The sequence below is a fragment of the Schistocerca piceifrons genome, chromosome 5, assembly GCF_021461385.2.
Source record: "Schistocerca piceifrons isolate TAMUIC-IGC-003096 chromosome 5, iqSchPice1.1, whole genome shotgun sequence".
NCBI classification, from domain to species: domain Eukaryota; kingdom Metazoa; phylum Arthropoda; class Insecta; order Orthoptera; family Acrididae; genus Schistocerca; species Schistocerca piceifrons.
The window spans coordinates 592,970,562-592,987,078 of record NC_060142.1 but is presented as its reverse complement, the minus strand read 5'-3'; positions in this window follow the sequence as shown (position 1 = coordinate 592,987,078).

The window sequence follows — 16,517 nt, the reverse complement described above, 5'->3', positions numbered from 1 at the left end:
CTTGGAGCATCTGCTGTCTGTAAATAAGTCTTCACTCCCGTCCGATCGCGTTATCAATGGCGCCAAGATGCAGCTTTCACCTGCGTTCGGCAGTGGCTCGCGTATCACTGGCCGGTCGCGCCAGGACCTGTGTCTAGGTGAACACGTGTTATGATAGGAATTTGAAATATGAAGTGTGAAAGGGATGTGGCTTCCTCATGCTTGGAGGTCCCGAGCGTGGGTCTGTACGTGGTTTGAAACGTGACGGCCATGTCACTTCGCGGTCCGGTGGACAGGGTGTAGGGGGATGGTGCTTGCGCGTGTTGATTGCATTATTTTGCAAGCTGGCCTGTAGGCTGTGCCATGAGCTATTTGGACAGTTTACAAGTACTGAGCGTGTCTACAGATCACTGGGCTTCATTATTTATGAACAGTTTGCAAGTCTGTAGTGAAATTATTCCGGAAAACTAGGTGTTGTATGCGCGTCTGCATACTGTGTATTGTGAACCCAAACCATTTACCCTCTACAGACCACCATCTGGTGGTCTATCACGTCGAATCACGTGACTAATGAAGTAGCCAACAGGAGAGCAGCATTCTAGGGGTGGGGGGTGCTAGGTCATGAAGGAACACTGCGCTACTACTGGGAAAATGTCGAACTTCTCATTTGCTCACTGAATATTACTAAAATTGAAATGAAATTAGGCAATTGATACGTTAGATGCACGATGTGGGTGTCATATGTGTTCAGTTACCTTCGTTAGGGTGTTTGCAGAAGACTATCTGTGGTGCGAGTATGAACGTGCTGGCTGGAGGCTGTAACGTCATCAGTCGTGCGCTCGCTGGGCGTACACGCGCCGCGTATCCCATTATAAACGTGTGAGAGAAAGATCAGACGATCTTGGATTACGTAGTGGGATCGTGCAGTGGCTGTGTCCTAGAGCACATGGCGAACAAAATGAATACAGCCATACTGAACAATGGTACTTGCGTCATCACCCGACGTGACAGTGTAAGTAGGCTGTTTATGTTTTCTTATTGGTAACGCCACGTAGCGCTCTATATGAAAATTCACTGGCTGTGCTGTGTGCAGTCTGTGGGTAGTTTGCATTGTTGTCTGCCATTGTTGTGTTGGGCAGCGGCAGCTGGATGTGAACAGCGCGTAGCGTTGCGCAGTTGGAGGTGAGCCGCCAGCAGTGATGGATGTATGAGGGGAGAGAGATGGCGGAGTTTTGAAATTTGTAAGACTGTCATGAACTGCAATATATATTATGACTTTTAAGGTAAATACATTGTTTGTTCTCTATTAAAATCTTTCATTTGCTAACTATGCCTATCAGTAGTTAGTGCCTTCCGTAGTTTGAATCTTTTATTTAGCTGGCAGTAGTGGCGCTCGCTGTATTGCAGTAGTTCCAGTAACGAATATTTTTGTGAGGTAAAGTGATTTGTGAAAGGTATAGGTTAATGTTAGTCAGGGCCATTCTTTTGTAGGGATTTTTTGAAAGTCAGATTGCGTTGCGCTAAAAATATTGTGTGTCAGGATAAGCACAGTCGTATATAATTCTTCAAATGGGGACGTTTCATATGTCGACCCTTAGCCGAGGATACCTCACTGGAATCTCCTGATTTTTCTTGTAGTTTGTGTAATTAGTGTACCTTTTGTTTATTGCTAGCACGTAATTGTAGAGAGAATCTCCTTTGTAGTTGCAGTCTTTCATTGTTGTACAGTAAAACAGGTGTGGCACACATGTAAATTTGCACCAAGTATTTCGCAGCTTGCAATTAACTAGATATTATTTTCAGCGCTATGTTAATGTGTTCTCTTATTTTCTGTGTTATCGTGTGAAATATTGTGACAATAATGGCGTGTTAAAAACGTAACACTAGGCTCCAAAGTAAACAGAGAAATAATAGTGACGACGAGCGTAGCTTACCAGCACCGCTGTGTAATGAATTAACAGACATTCAAAGTAGTAATTTGGTAATTGTGCATAGGGAAATGGAGCGGACGTCAAATAACGGTGTAGACAGTGAAACAGGTAGTGAACAGGGAAGCATTATCGATCGATCGGTCGGCAACAGCTCGCCTCAGGAATCGGGAATGACAGAACACAATATTGCAAATACGGTAGATTCAGGTTTTGCGTCCTCGGCGTTTTCTCAAATAAGTCAAGACACATTTCCTGCTTTTCAAAATGCGAATATTGCCGGTTCAAATGCATTGTCGAATAGCACTGAGGAACATGTTTCAAACACCAGTGCATTGTTATTACAATTAATGCAACAAATGGGACAAAAGCTTCAAAAGTTAGACACAATGGAACAAAATCTTCAAAAGTTAGACACAATGGAAAAACACCAGAGACAAACACAGCAACAGTTAGACACAATGGAATAAAATCTTCAAAAGGTAGACACAATGGAACAAAATCAGAGACAAACACAGCAACAGCTTCAAAAGTTAGACTCATTGGAACGAACTCTTGAACAAACACGTGAAGATTTGACTACTGAGTTACATAACATTGAATCGAAATGTCAAAAAGTCTGTAATGACGTAAAAACACAAATTTGTGAGCATTATCAACCTATTTTTTCGCGGCATGAAAATGCATTACAGAATCACGAAGCAGCCATAAAAGAACTGCAAACTATTGTTCATGAAAATCATGAGACCTTGCAAGCTAAATTTGACTCAGTTGCATCCACCGATTCGGTTACGCAACTTGCAAAAACTCAGGAAAACTTAAAGGACACAGTAGATACTCTGAAACTTGATTCAGAAAAACACACTGAGGAAATAAGTACACTATCGGAGAAAGTAGCCGAACTTTCGGATCAGTTCACTAATTTATCTACGAAGGTAGATGATAATCTGAATGACAGAAAACCGGTAGTCTTTAATGACACAGAAGAGTGCGAACAAATTAGGAAATTCAATCAAAATCAAATCAATATACAGTACAAAAGAGAAATCCGGGAAGTACAAGATCAGTTGGCACAATTAATACAAAAATTACAAATTTCAGAGGACACTCGCGCTCCAACATGGGAAGAGGGACTTAGAAATACGGAAAAGCCGCAAAATAATAACACAGGGCATTTCGGGAGTTATGAAAGAAATTGGCAATGTGCACCGAATTTTGAGATGGAACGGCCGACACGACCTAACAATGACCGATATGCGACTCGCCGACATGATGATTTTGACTATAAGCTGTTCATTACTACACGTAAATTCAAAACATTTAAGAATTCTGGCAACGACATTCATCCACAAGCATGGCTGCATCAATTCTCTCATTGTTTTCCTCCCAACTGGTCGTTAGAACACAGATTAGAATTTATGTGTGGCTACTTAGAGAATGAACCAGCTGTAAGAATGCGATCGGTCATTCACGATTGTCACGATGAAGGAGAATTTTACCATGCCTTCCTCTCAGCATATTGGTCTCAAGCTACACAAGACCGAGTAAAACATAGCATCATGATGATGAAACACTTTGAACAATCTGAATTTTCCAGTCTTGTCAAATATTTTGAAGACATGTTGCATAAGAATCAGTATCTTTCAAACCCATACAGCCCCGCATTTGCTTACTCAAATTGCCTGAACATTCACGACATATTATTTTAGCAGGACGTTGCAAAGACGACATTGAAGCTTTTCAGGGACTCTGACAAGAATTAGAAATTGACTCAGACAGTCGCGGGATGCGAAAACAGGAAAACAATCACTACAGGTCACATCCGTCACAATTCCGTGACGACAGAAACAGTAACTGGACATGACAAGTCTATTCTTACAACGCAAATCGTGACCAAAACAGACACCACCCATATGGCAACCACTGGCAGAGTAATAATAGTTACAGAGAAAGATCGCATTTCCGTAGTAATGAATATGACAGAGATTACCATAGAAACAGACAATATGGGAACAAAAACAATTATTATCAAAGGAGACAGAATAACTTAAGACACAACAGTTCAGCGCGCAGTTACGATTCCGGGAGAAATTCTCCACCAAATGACTGACAAACAAGAAACTATGTAAACTACCGACAAAACGACAGACCTGAATTCCATCAGAACTGGCGGGATTCAAACAGAGCAGGGCACTCTCGACAAGGTGAATTTGTAGAAGTTAGGTCTCCAAATCCCTATAATGACGCACGCCAACAAAGAGATAGCAGACAATGACCCGCACCGCAGGCAGCCACATGCGACAGCCGGCTCAGCGAAAAATAACATAGACGCTAACCTTGAGAAAAATTTTAGCATTCCTTACCGACGTATACCGCATGATAATTGCGTTCAAGTTGAAACTTTGAGTACTATGAAGAGTAATGGATTGCACCACACTTCACATGTAAAACCATTTATTGAGAGATAATCTGTTTTTTTAACTTAATTTTTGCTACAAAATTTTTCACTTTACATTACTAGTATGCTTTGTCAGACTTAGAATCTGTTAACATGCAACAATGTTTGAAGTTAAATATCCAGTCTAGAACCTAGGGAACATTTTTAAACAGAAATTACGAATGCATTGTTATAGTGAACAGACGACACAGTGTTGTATTTGTACATTCTTGCTTGTTAGTTGCACGATTACGTAACGACTATCAGGCTTACATACTTAGGACATATACTGGTACTGCTAATGAGATTTTAATGCAACATTTTGGTTTACTTGAAAATACATTCTGGATTTAAAGTACTTTCAGTGAGATACCAGATGACACAGTGGTTAGTTTATGTGACAGCTACATGATTTTATCACGACGCTACTAATGAGTGACAATTTACAATGTTGCTTCTGCAGTGTTTCTGTTTTATATCTGCACAGTTTTTCTGTATTATTCTGGAAAGTAAAACATGTTTTAGTAGTAACTTTTGTGGTATAGCTACAATGAGACAGCCTTTTCCGTAGCACAACAATACGTTACAGCACAGCACTTTCTTCATCACGGCAATAAGCGTAATAACTATGATATCTATACGCAAAGCATTTCACTTTTGTTTATCATGAGGTAAGTACATTGACTTTTGCGGAACTTAGCTTTCGGAGGACGATAACTACGACACTTCCACGGAGTTTATCTTACAAGACGCACAGTTTAGCGCTACAGTACACGTATTTGAGTGATTAATTTTGTACTTCAAACATTTATTTTTAAAGATTTTTGAATTACAATGATACAAAGGTTTTCCGCGATACATTTCATTCCATTGCAGTAATCTGTAACACCTGAGGCTATAATTTCATTAATCCTCAGGGGGGTACACGCTTACTTTGTGTATCATGTGTTTGGCAAGCACAAGGAGCCCTAGCCAATATGGTATTTGCTTATACAACTTGACACATCGGTACCATATTTCTCCAACACAAATTACACAGCTATCTGATCATTTAACTGAGAGAGACAAATATTTTTTTTACTACATCAGTGACTGATGTTTACGCAATTACACAGCTGGATAACTTCACACTTATGAAATTGTATTTTGTCTGTACTGTGTGAACCCTTCATATTTTTCGGAACCATTGTGATACTATAAGAGCTTTGAATGATATATTTGGTAAGGGAGCATGATTTTAAAGTACGTCTGAGGTAGATGACACTCTTGAAATGAGCAGAGAATTTTTTTTAGGTTTTGAAATTATTGGAGGAAGCTACGACGATTTTGAGAGTTGGCTGAGGTGTTATGATGTTATTATTACGATGACTATGTGTATTATGCTGTTGCGGTATGTTTATGATCAGTAAGCTGATGCTATATGAGTTATTTGATTATGATATGTATATGTTATGATAAAATATTGAAGAAGTGTCAACGAATAAGGTAAGGAATAATGAGTAGTGGTTAGGGACTCTGGTTTGTGAAAAAGTTTGTTGGAAACCAAGAATCGTACTTTAAGAGTTATGAAATGTATGTAAATGCGTGAATGTATTACAATGCCGACGAAAATTTTTTTGGACACTGTTATATCAATAGGATTTTGTTTCTACAGATTTGTAACGCAAATTCTTGACCTGCGAAATATTTTTATATGAGACTGTCACTGTAGCGGAAACTGGTGTCGTAAATATTTCGGTAAGAAAGTTAAGTGACCACCTGCACATAATGCGTCGTGAGCACCCAGCTGCGCGACAATCGCCTGAAAAAGAAGGCCTTTCAGACGTACAGGTGAAAAAAAAAGGGGAGGCCATTATCCTCGCTATTGACATTCCTTTGTAGAAAGCAACGCAAATACGACACGCTCGAACTTGAAAACATATGATTATACTGTGGTGCTCTTAATTTATGATATTTACTAAAATGCCTAATGAAACGATGAGAAACATTTTACATCTATTGTATTTCTAGTTGAGAGATTGCTCATTTTGTTTAATATCTGGTTTCCAGCTGTGTTGCAGCATTGGTTTTATAAAATAAAATTAATTGCATTTGCTAATGTGAACACTTTCTGTCAACAGATCTATTAAATAATTATTTTGTGATCCACATTCTTCGAAAAAGGAGCTCTTGGAATGGAAAGAACAATAAGAAGGGACTAATAACAATAACTGCATATATAATTTTCTTTTCAAGTACTTGGTAATTTGTTGTAGAATTAGTTTTTGTGGTGCACCACTTTAATGACATAGATATTAAGATGTGAATAGACATTTCCCTTATCTGCATTGTTGTCTTTAGTGTAATATTTTTTCTGCTTGATCTTTACCATGCTTAGGTATTAGTTATATAGCATTTGCTGCTGCTGTTTGCCAGGCATAGTGCTACTGAATTTTAATTTGTGTTACTCTGCTAAGCCAGTTCACTACTGATTTATTTTTCTTGTTTACTGGTCATTGCCATTAGTTGTAATATTGCTGCTTGCTTTGACAATTTCCATTTTTTTTATTGCTGTTTGTATTAATTGTTTTGTGTTGCTGCATTGCCTTGTCCCTTAGTTTAGCATCTGAGCTCAGTAGATTTAAGTTAGCTTAAGATGGGGTAGACTATATAAGGAAATAACTATGATGAACTGGAAGAAAAGCATTGAGAAGCTATAAGAAAATGGTTTGGCCAAAAAAGTATTTTGAAAGAGCATATGAACAAAAAAGTAGGGTTTATGGAGAACAGGTTTAGGTAGGATTTTCTTGGAAATAAATGATGAGGTAAGATAATCGAAAATAAATAATGAGGTAAGAAATATGTGAACATACAAATACAGAAAGCATGCTTGGATAGGATTTTTTTGGTGGAAACAAATGTTGAAATAAGAGAGACGATCTGTGGAATGAAGTTTTGGGTTGGACTGCAGTACCAAATGTTCCACTGAAAACGAACCCTGTCTTTCCTTTTGTATTATTCCGCTATGTGTTATCCCACTATGTGTTTATGTACCCTTGTTTATTTGTCTTTTTCCTGTCTTTATGTGTTTAGCTAATAAGATTTATGTTGTAGAATTTTTCAAATACTATGTTATTTTCTTCGTAAAGATGTTTAGACATTATTTATTCTGTTCTGTTTTAATGCTCATGTGTGAAGTCGATGTTTCAATAATTATTCTGATCTTTTATGTATGTACTTATGTCATAATTCCTGTAACACTGATGTATATGTTATTTCGATTCTTTTGTAAAGCCTGTATTACTAAAAATGTTATCTGTATTGTTATGTTCTTTAATGATGTATTTTGTACCTTTGTTATTATATTCTTATGTGATAAAATTGTAATTGCACCAGTTCATCAAATTAAGTAACTTGTAAGTCACATTTCACTGCACACGTTTCTGTTGGTCATACTATATGGACAATATGTGAGAAGTAGGGACCGTTAGAGTTTGGACGTGTGTTAATAATTCAGCAAGGGACTGGATAACAGCATTGCTGGTTCTAAGGACAATTCCAAAAACTTTGTGAGTGTACAAGTGGTGGTTTATGGACTTGCTATCTTCTCTGCAAGACTCTTCGATGGTGATTGTGCACCTGCACAGTCGCAGCAGATGGCTGCTGGCCATCTCTACAAGGACTACATTTGGGCTGCATCTTTGATGGCCCACCAATACCATTATTTCTACAAGGACTACAGTGGGTCTGCACCTCTGATGACTCACCAATACCATACTCTCTACCAGGACTACAGTGGGTCTGCTCTGTGATGACCTACCAATACTCTTCAAAACTTCGATTGACTCTGCTGTGGGTTTGCTCTGTTGTGGCCCATTACTTGTCTGCATGTCAAGAGTCAGCACTGTCTTTCCATTGGAAGGACAACTCTTCTTCTTCAAGACTGCATGGAAATCCATTACTTCCGTGTGAATTTTCTTTTACTGCTCAGACTTTGAGAAAAACACTGCAATGTTACTGTGATGAATGATCAGGACTGTCTTTATGGACTGTGAGAAAATTTTAGTTTTTGACCAACATTGTATCAATAAGTGTGTGCATTTGATATCTTTGTTACTGTAATTATGAAACATTTTATCAAATCATTATTGGCCACTGACCAAAACAATTTGTAAAATTTTTGTGGGGAGCATGGGGGCTATGTAAGTAGGCTGTTTATGTTTTCTTATTGGTAACGCCACGTAGCGCTCTATATGAAAAATCACTGGCTGTGCTGTGTGCAGTCTGTGGGTAGTTTGCATTGTTGTCTGCCATTGTAGTGTTGGGCAGCGGCAGCTGGATGTGAACAGCGCGTAGCGTTGCGCAGTTGGAGGTGAGCCGCCAGCAGTGATGGATGTGGGGAGAGAGATGGCGGAGTTTTGAAATTTGTAAGACTGTCATGAACTGCTATATATATTATGACTTTTAAGGTAAATACATTGTTTGTTCTCTATTAAAATCTTTCATTTGCTAACTATGCCTATCAGTAGTTAGTGCCTTCCGTAGTTTGAATCTTTTATTTAGCTGGCAGTAGTGGCGCTCGCTGTATTGCAGTAGTTCCAGTAACGAATATTTTTGTGAGGTAAGTGATTTGTGAAAGGTATAGGTTACTGTTAGTCAGGGCCATTCTTTTGTAGGGATTTTTTGAAAGTCAGATTGAGTTACGCTAAAAATATTGTGTGTCAGGATAAGCACAGTCGTATATAATTCTTCAAAAGGGGACGTTTCAACAGTATCGCCCTGTGGTGGCACCGATACGAACTAAGCCAGTTGGAGTCCAGACCCAGTGGTAAACACACCTGGTTGAAATTGGATAAATAATAAAGACAAGTACTTTTTTCCTGCGAATCCTTAGGAGGAGGTGGCGACTGAGGTTAGTACAAGTGTCCTTTCCTTCCCACAGTTTTCTTAGATTAGCAGCGAAACCCCAAATGCTATCTTCCTACCAAAATTCAAACTTGGCACCAGTTCGTAGGAGGAAGTGGCGGTCGGGTGACTTACGTTAGCCCAAGTGAGCTATTTTCCCACCTTTTTCTTTGCTCATTAGAGATAACCAGGGTGTGATGGATTATCCTGTTGGAATTTGAACTTTGCACTATTTTTCTGGGAGAGGGGAGGGTGTCTGGTTAGTGGAGGTAGCCGAGTTGACCTTCTTCCCGCCAAAGTTTAAACTTCCAGCCAAAATCCGCCATATTGGATGACCCCATCGCCGCCATTTTGGATGATGTCATCGCCAACATCTTGGATGACGTCATCGTAGCCATCTTGGTACTTGGGTCCATAACCCCCTTTTTCCAATACTCTGCTAACCATTAACAGTCTTCACTTTACCATTGGAACATTGGTACATATCAATAACTTGCAATAAATTGCAGCTTATTCTCTGATTATCTTTTAAGGGACATATACTTCCCATTGGTAGTCAAAGGGTTAATACTACAGGTTCAACATTGGTCCCTGAAAAAAGATATGTTTGAGCAGCAGCTGATATACGAAGAAAGTTTGTTATCAGAGTACAGGTTGGAACTGTTCAGCTTTTGCACAACTGTTTTGAGTGTTTCTGGCCCAGATCTCTGGCTGGGCGTGTCCGCAGAGAGTTGGACAATTCCACCAATAGACCGTGAGATGAGGACTTCTTTGATTTACCCAGAGGATGCCTAAATGGTTTCAGGGGCAGCTGCTAACTTTCACCATAGTCAGCTCAGAACAATCACTAGAAATTCCAAGAGAAGCGAAACTGCTGTAACATCAGTAGTGAAGGTCAAAGTCGTTCTACAAATAGGTCACACAAGTTTCCAATAGTCAGAGGAAAAACAGGCTTGGCCGGTTGATAACCAGTAGGGACGCAGTCAGAATGCTGATTATCGACCGCCTGGTAGTAATGAGAGGACGCTGCAGAGATTTTTATTTTCGTGCTTGCTAAGAAAAGCGGGAGGCCTTGTGTAAGACGCTGTTTTATAGTTTTTTTTTTTTTCACTCAGACATTGCATTATTAGCTGTGACAGCAGCAGAGATGCTGTATATTTTTCTGTACTCTGACTGAGAAACTCACGCTGCAGTGTTGTTCTTCGGCGTGCCAGTGTACAAGTCGACACGTAATCAGCTAACTAAAAAATTTGTGCATTTCTCATTTTTTCAGGAAAAAGAGGACTTAGGAATTTTCTTTTGCGCGAGACTGCTTGCGTCGATTTGAAATTCTAGAGTCGCACATTTTGCAATTCGAGTCGCTTCTGCAAAACCTTTCATTGATTGTATAATAAAAGTTTGTTTTGTGATTCATTCAGGACTGTTGAGAGCCAGGACTGCACCCCATCTCCAAAAATAGCAACCTAATTCTGTTGTTACTTTTATGAAGGTCTGACATAATTTAAACAACGCAATTCGGGGAAAATTGGACATAAACAAAAATACGCATTGGAATGAAATACTGAATAAGTATAATTTCTTATTAAGCACGAAACATATCTTCACAAATGCAATCGATCCGTGCATGGCATCAAAATGTTCCACAAGAGTCGTATGCACAAAAGCTGTCTTTCAGAGTGTCATATGTCGACTTCTATTGATTACAGAGACAAGAGGTCAACTGTTTTGGGCAGCCTATGGCCCAGCGATTATGTGTATACCTATCGGAAGAACTAGCATACAGTAACTATCCTACAGTGCAATGCCAAAATTTAAACATTACGAACTTTCTCCATCCCAAGCAAATTGACAAACTTGATGGTTCTGCTGCATAAGGTGTGGCCTAGGGTGGACCTCACGTGGCTTAAATGGTTCAAATGGCTCTCAGCACTATGGGACTTAACATCTGAGGTCATCAGTCCCCTAGAACTTAGAACTATTTAAACCTAACTAACCTAAGGACATCACACACATCCATGCCTGAGGCAGGATTCGAACCTGCGACCTTAGCAGCCACGTGGTTCCGGACTGAAGCACTTAGAACCGCTCGACCACAGCGGCCGGCTACGTGGCTTATACAAGCAACATTTGTTCATGGGCAATTCCTGAGAATCCCGAAAAACTAGGATTTTTTTGGGCAAGAAAAGTACTAATTGTAGAGATCGTCACTTCGGTCATTTCTACCGATGGCATATCGTCAATCTATATGGTATGTTCTTGAGATATTGTTCTCGTGGAACTACGAAACTTTTCTCGGTATCGTTATCCATTACCAAGATCCAGGGTTCGGAGTTGCACTTCTATCCAGTACAAGGCATAAATGTAGTTTTAATTGATTATTTGAACGCCTGACAAGGGTTCTAGGGTCATCGCAAGGTTTCTGAGGTCACTAAACTATGTTTCTAGCCAGCATTTGTTCACCAGTAATATTTTATGGCGCACTATCTCTGTATAATGGACACTTCAAGCCTATAGAAACATGCCCAAAGTGGAACTACTGCAACAAAAAATGGGCTAAAAAGACTTGAAAGAACTTAACGGCCGTCAAAAATTATGTACAGCTGCAAATTCAGAAAAATTTTCTAATAACATTTTATCTCTTTTATCATACAAAAAAAATCGAAAGCTGGGGATTTTCGATGAATTGTGATCGATGAGAAAAGTATTGAGAAAAAACGTAAAGCAAATGATTTTGTGTTAAGCTTATGTTATGCATACTTGTTTGTTGTTTATATCTGTCAAAGTATATAATTGTGTCTAAGTGTATAAGATGTAAAACTTCACAATGAGGTGCATATACTGTTGTCACAGGGAAAAAAGGGAACCAGCAGAAGAATGCTCCTGTTGGAGCACAAAAAAAGGTGAATATCTTCCCCTTCAAAAGAATCTGACAGATAAGTGGGCAACCAGCTGCCTCAATCCGCATTCTGCCACCCTTGCCAAAAAATTTTGCATTCGAACATGATTGCGCCTTTTTATGCTGAAAGAGAATGGCAGAAAGACGATGATGGAAGAGAAAATACCAGTGGGAGAGGACAGACGAGACTGGTTGTGGTTGGAGAGAGAAAGCATCAGTGAGTGGGAGGTGGGGGGGAGGGAGACAGAGAGAGAGAGAGAGAGAGAGAGAGAGAGAGAGAGAGAGAGAGAGAGGTGGGAGGGGGGAGGGGGGGGGGAGGAAGGAAAGGAGATATTGATGATAGTGAGAGACAGTGCCAAAAAAGCAAAAGATAGAAGCAGTGGTAGGAAAAGAGAGAGGAGACAGTGGAAATGAAAAAAAAAAGAAGAGTTGAGACCATACTTAGGTTTGGGATGTCCGGGTCCTCCCAGACCATGTCTCTAGGAGAAATTTAGTTGCCCCTCCCCCCCCCCCCCCCCCACCCCGTTTTTGTGCTGCTGAGGTATGCTAGAGGCACATGCAGTGGGAAAGAACGACAAAAGAGGACAATCTAAGTGAGAGCGGAAACAGTGACAGTGGGATATACTGTAAATCATCCCGCGTCCGGCCATCCTGATTTAGGTTTTCCGTGATTTCCCTAAATCGCTCCAGGCACATGCCGGGATGGTTCCTTTCAAAGAGCACGGCCGACTTCCTTCCCCGTCCTTCCCTAATCCGATGAGACCGATGACCTCACTGTCTGGTCTCCTTCCCCGAAACAACCAACCAACCAATACTGTAAATCAATGGGAGAAAATACACTTGGAGAGTGACATAGTGGCAATGGGAGGGATATGCTGAGTATGAAGGCTGAGAGGGGGACGGGATAATAGGATTTACAATGTCCTGTGTTAAAAAAGCGCAGAAATGTTTGCATGCATAAATTTTTGGTGAGGAAATTTGGTGGAGGACTGAGGCAGCTGGTTCCCCACTTTCCTGTCGGTCTCTTAAAGGGAGACGTGTTCGCCTTTTTGTACTCCAAGAGGAGCGTTTTTCCACTCTTTTGCACTACGGTACTATACGTCGCATGATATATTGCCAGCAAAATTCGAGCGAATTAATAGCTGTTCATGGCGCAATACACTGATCAGCAAGAACTTTATGACCAGCGACCCATTTCGATATAAACGCCCTCCAGGCGATATCAGTGTCACCTAACCAGGAATGACTCCTAGTCACACACACACACATACACACACACACACACACACACACACACACACACACAGTGGATGTATTATCAGTGAGTGTGCTGTCTACATGTAGAATGGGAAAGACACATGATCTAGTTGAGTTTGACTGAGGACATATTGTGTTATTGCAGAGACTTGGCACGAGCATTTCGGAAACGTCACGTCTGGTTGGGTGTTCGAGGAGTGCTGTGGTTAATGTGTTGGACACATGGCAAAACCAAGGTGAAACCATGTCCACACTTTGTGGGGTTGGACGGCCATCCATTATTACAGATGTAAGACATTGCAGGCTGTGCAGACTGGTAAAACAGCGACAGTCGGGAACTGGGCAGAACTAACATCAGAAATTAATACTGGGCAGAGTAAAAGTATGACTGAACAGCACAGTGCACCAAACACTCACAACAATGGGCCTCCCCATTTGACGACCCATGCATGTGCCAATGTTAACATCACACCGCGACTGAAATGGGCACCAGACTTTGGTGCAGTGCTAGAGTGTTGGATGGTCTGATGAATCCTGATACCTTCTTCATCATGCCAATGGGAGGGCGCGAATCCGTCGTCTTCCAGGGGAAAAGCTCCTTAACGCCTGTACTGCGAAAAGAGACAATCTGGCAGTGGCTCCATTATGTTGTGGGGAACGTTCACATGAGCATTCATTGGTACAGTGGAACACGTGCATGGTACCATGATGGCCAAGGAATATCGTACATTAGTTGCAGATCAGGTATGCCTCTTCATGATCAAGTTTCCCGATGGCAGTGGCCTTTTCCAACAAGACAATGCGCCATGTCACAAGGCCATGAGTGATGGAGTGGTTTGACGAACACAGTGACGAGTTTCAGTTCATGTGCTGGCCCCCAACTCGCCAGATCTAAAACCGATCGAACACATCTGGGATGTAATTGAATGTGGCATAAGAGCTCATTGCTTCCCTGCTTCCCCCCCCCCCCCCCCCCAGAATTTATTGGGAATTAGGGGACTTACGGCTGCAGATGTGATGCCAAAGACCTCATTGCTTCCATGCCAAACATGGACATACTGGCTGTTAGGTAGGTGGTCAGTGTAGGTTGACTCAGAGTGCGCGGTAGTATACACACTTGTATCATCGAGCCTCTATTAGCAGTACTAACTCTTGTTGCGTGCTGGAAGCATTGTCGTCCTGTATTACTGACCATATAAACATTCGAGGAAATTGTACATACTGTGACATGTCATTGCACCGTATTTAAAAAGCGAATGCCCCTGAAGAAAGAGTGCAATGTTCCAATGCAGATCATCAAGTTTATACAGAGACGTTTCAGAGTAACTGTTCCTAATTTCTTGTTGTTGTAGAGGACAAGAATATAAACATTACTTGCCAGCAATATAGTGTTTGCAGTTGCTTCGTTTTCGAGACAAAAGCCAGTCCTCATCAGGCAGATTTTAGATGCTTTTATTTCAGTTGCTGTTCTTGCCAAGGAAACAGTGAACTACTGAAGTTATTAGGGTGGTGCATAAGTTCGTAGCATTTTCGTTTGGCGTGTTTGTATTCCGTTTGTTATGGGTTTACGTATCGTTTGTCATTTTTTCTTTGTAGTTCACTGTTGCTATTTGAATTTACATACTGTCATTTAGAGACAGCGAGTGAAGTTGCGGACGCTAGAAAATAGAGTGCCAAGTGGAAAAATCGGAACTTTTCCCGTGTATTCTTCTGTTTGAGTTTAATAGAGGCGTGACAGCAGCGAAGTCAGCAAGAAACATTTGCACCGTGTATGTGGATAATCCTATTGAATAGTGCATGACAAAAAAATGTTTTTTTCGTTTTAAGGAGGATCGTTTTGACATTAGCCACCCACCATATACAGGAAAATCTTCGCGCTTTAATGTACATCCTTTAAATTCGTTAATCTGTAACGATCCAAGTCATTGTACTCAAGAAGCTTTTCCTCCTTTCGCATCTTCGACGTTCGCCATGACTGTCTCAATGCAGGATCGCGCTCTGCTTGTAAAGCTGTATTACAGGAATGATGACTGTGCACACGTCGCGCTGCAAAAGTTCCAGACGCTCCAGGGTTTGCAAAAAGGCGTTGATCCGATGACTGCCGTGAGTCTGGAGAAAATGATTCTGAAATCGTAAAGAGGGGTTCTTTTAGTGTTCAACCTGGTAGAGGGAGGAAGCGAATTGATTTGACATCAGTGGAAGCAGTGGCCACAGCAATGCAGGAGGAGACGAGTGGTGCTGTGCAAACGTGTAGTGCACAGAGAATTGCCCAAACATTGGACATACCCATGACCATGGTGTGTAAAATTCTATGAAACATCATTCTTTGCTATCCATTTAAAATTACCCATGTGCACGAGTTGCTTCCTATCGACCTGCCAGGAAGAAAATCCTTTGCTTTAGAATTTCTTGCTCGCATGGATGTGGACAATGATTGGCCATTGAAGACTTTGTGGACAGATGAAGCCCACTTCCATGTGACAGGATGTCAATAAACAGAATTGTCGAATATGGGCAATGGAAAATTTAAACGAAAATCAACCAGTACCACTTCATCCTGAAAAGGTCACTGTGTGGTGCGGGCTTACGGCATCATTTATCATAGGGTCACATTTTTTCGAAGAGACAGGTGCTTTCAGCCCCGTTACCTGCACCGTCACTGGTTAGGGCTATGAGTGTCTTTTGCACAACGACGTCATTCCAGCCTTCCAACAGCGTGGATGGGATCATTTTTACGCAAGATGGCGCACCTCCGCACATTGCAAATCCAGTTAAGTAGCTTCTGAAGCGCCATTTCCGAAATCATAGAATTATCAGCCACCTTTTCCCTACAGCTTGACCGTACTGACCACCTGATCTTAATCCGTGTGACTTTGGCTGTGGGGCTCTCTGAAAGATGTTTTTCATCAAATAAAAGTAATTGTAAGTACAGTAATGCATGCTTATATGTTTCAAATGGTTCAAGTGGCTCTGAGCACTATGGGACTTAACATCTGAAGTCATCAGTCCCCAGAACTTAGAACTACTTAAACCTAACGAACCTATGGACATCACACACATCCATGCCCAAGGCAGGATTCGAACCTGCTACCGTAGCAGTCGCGCGGTTGCGGACTAAAGCGCCTAGAACCGCTCT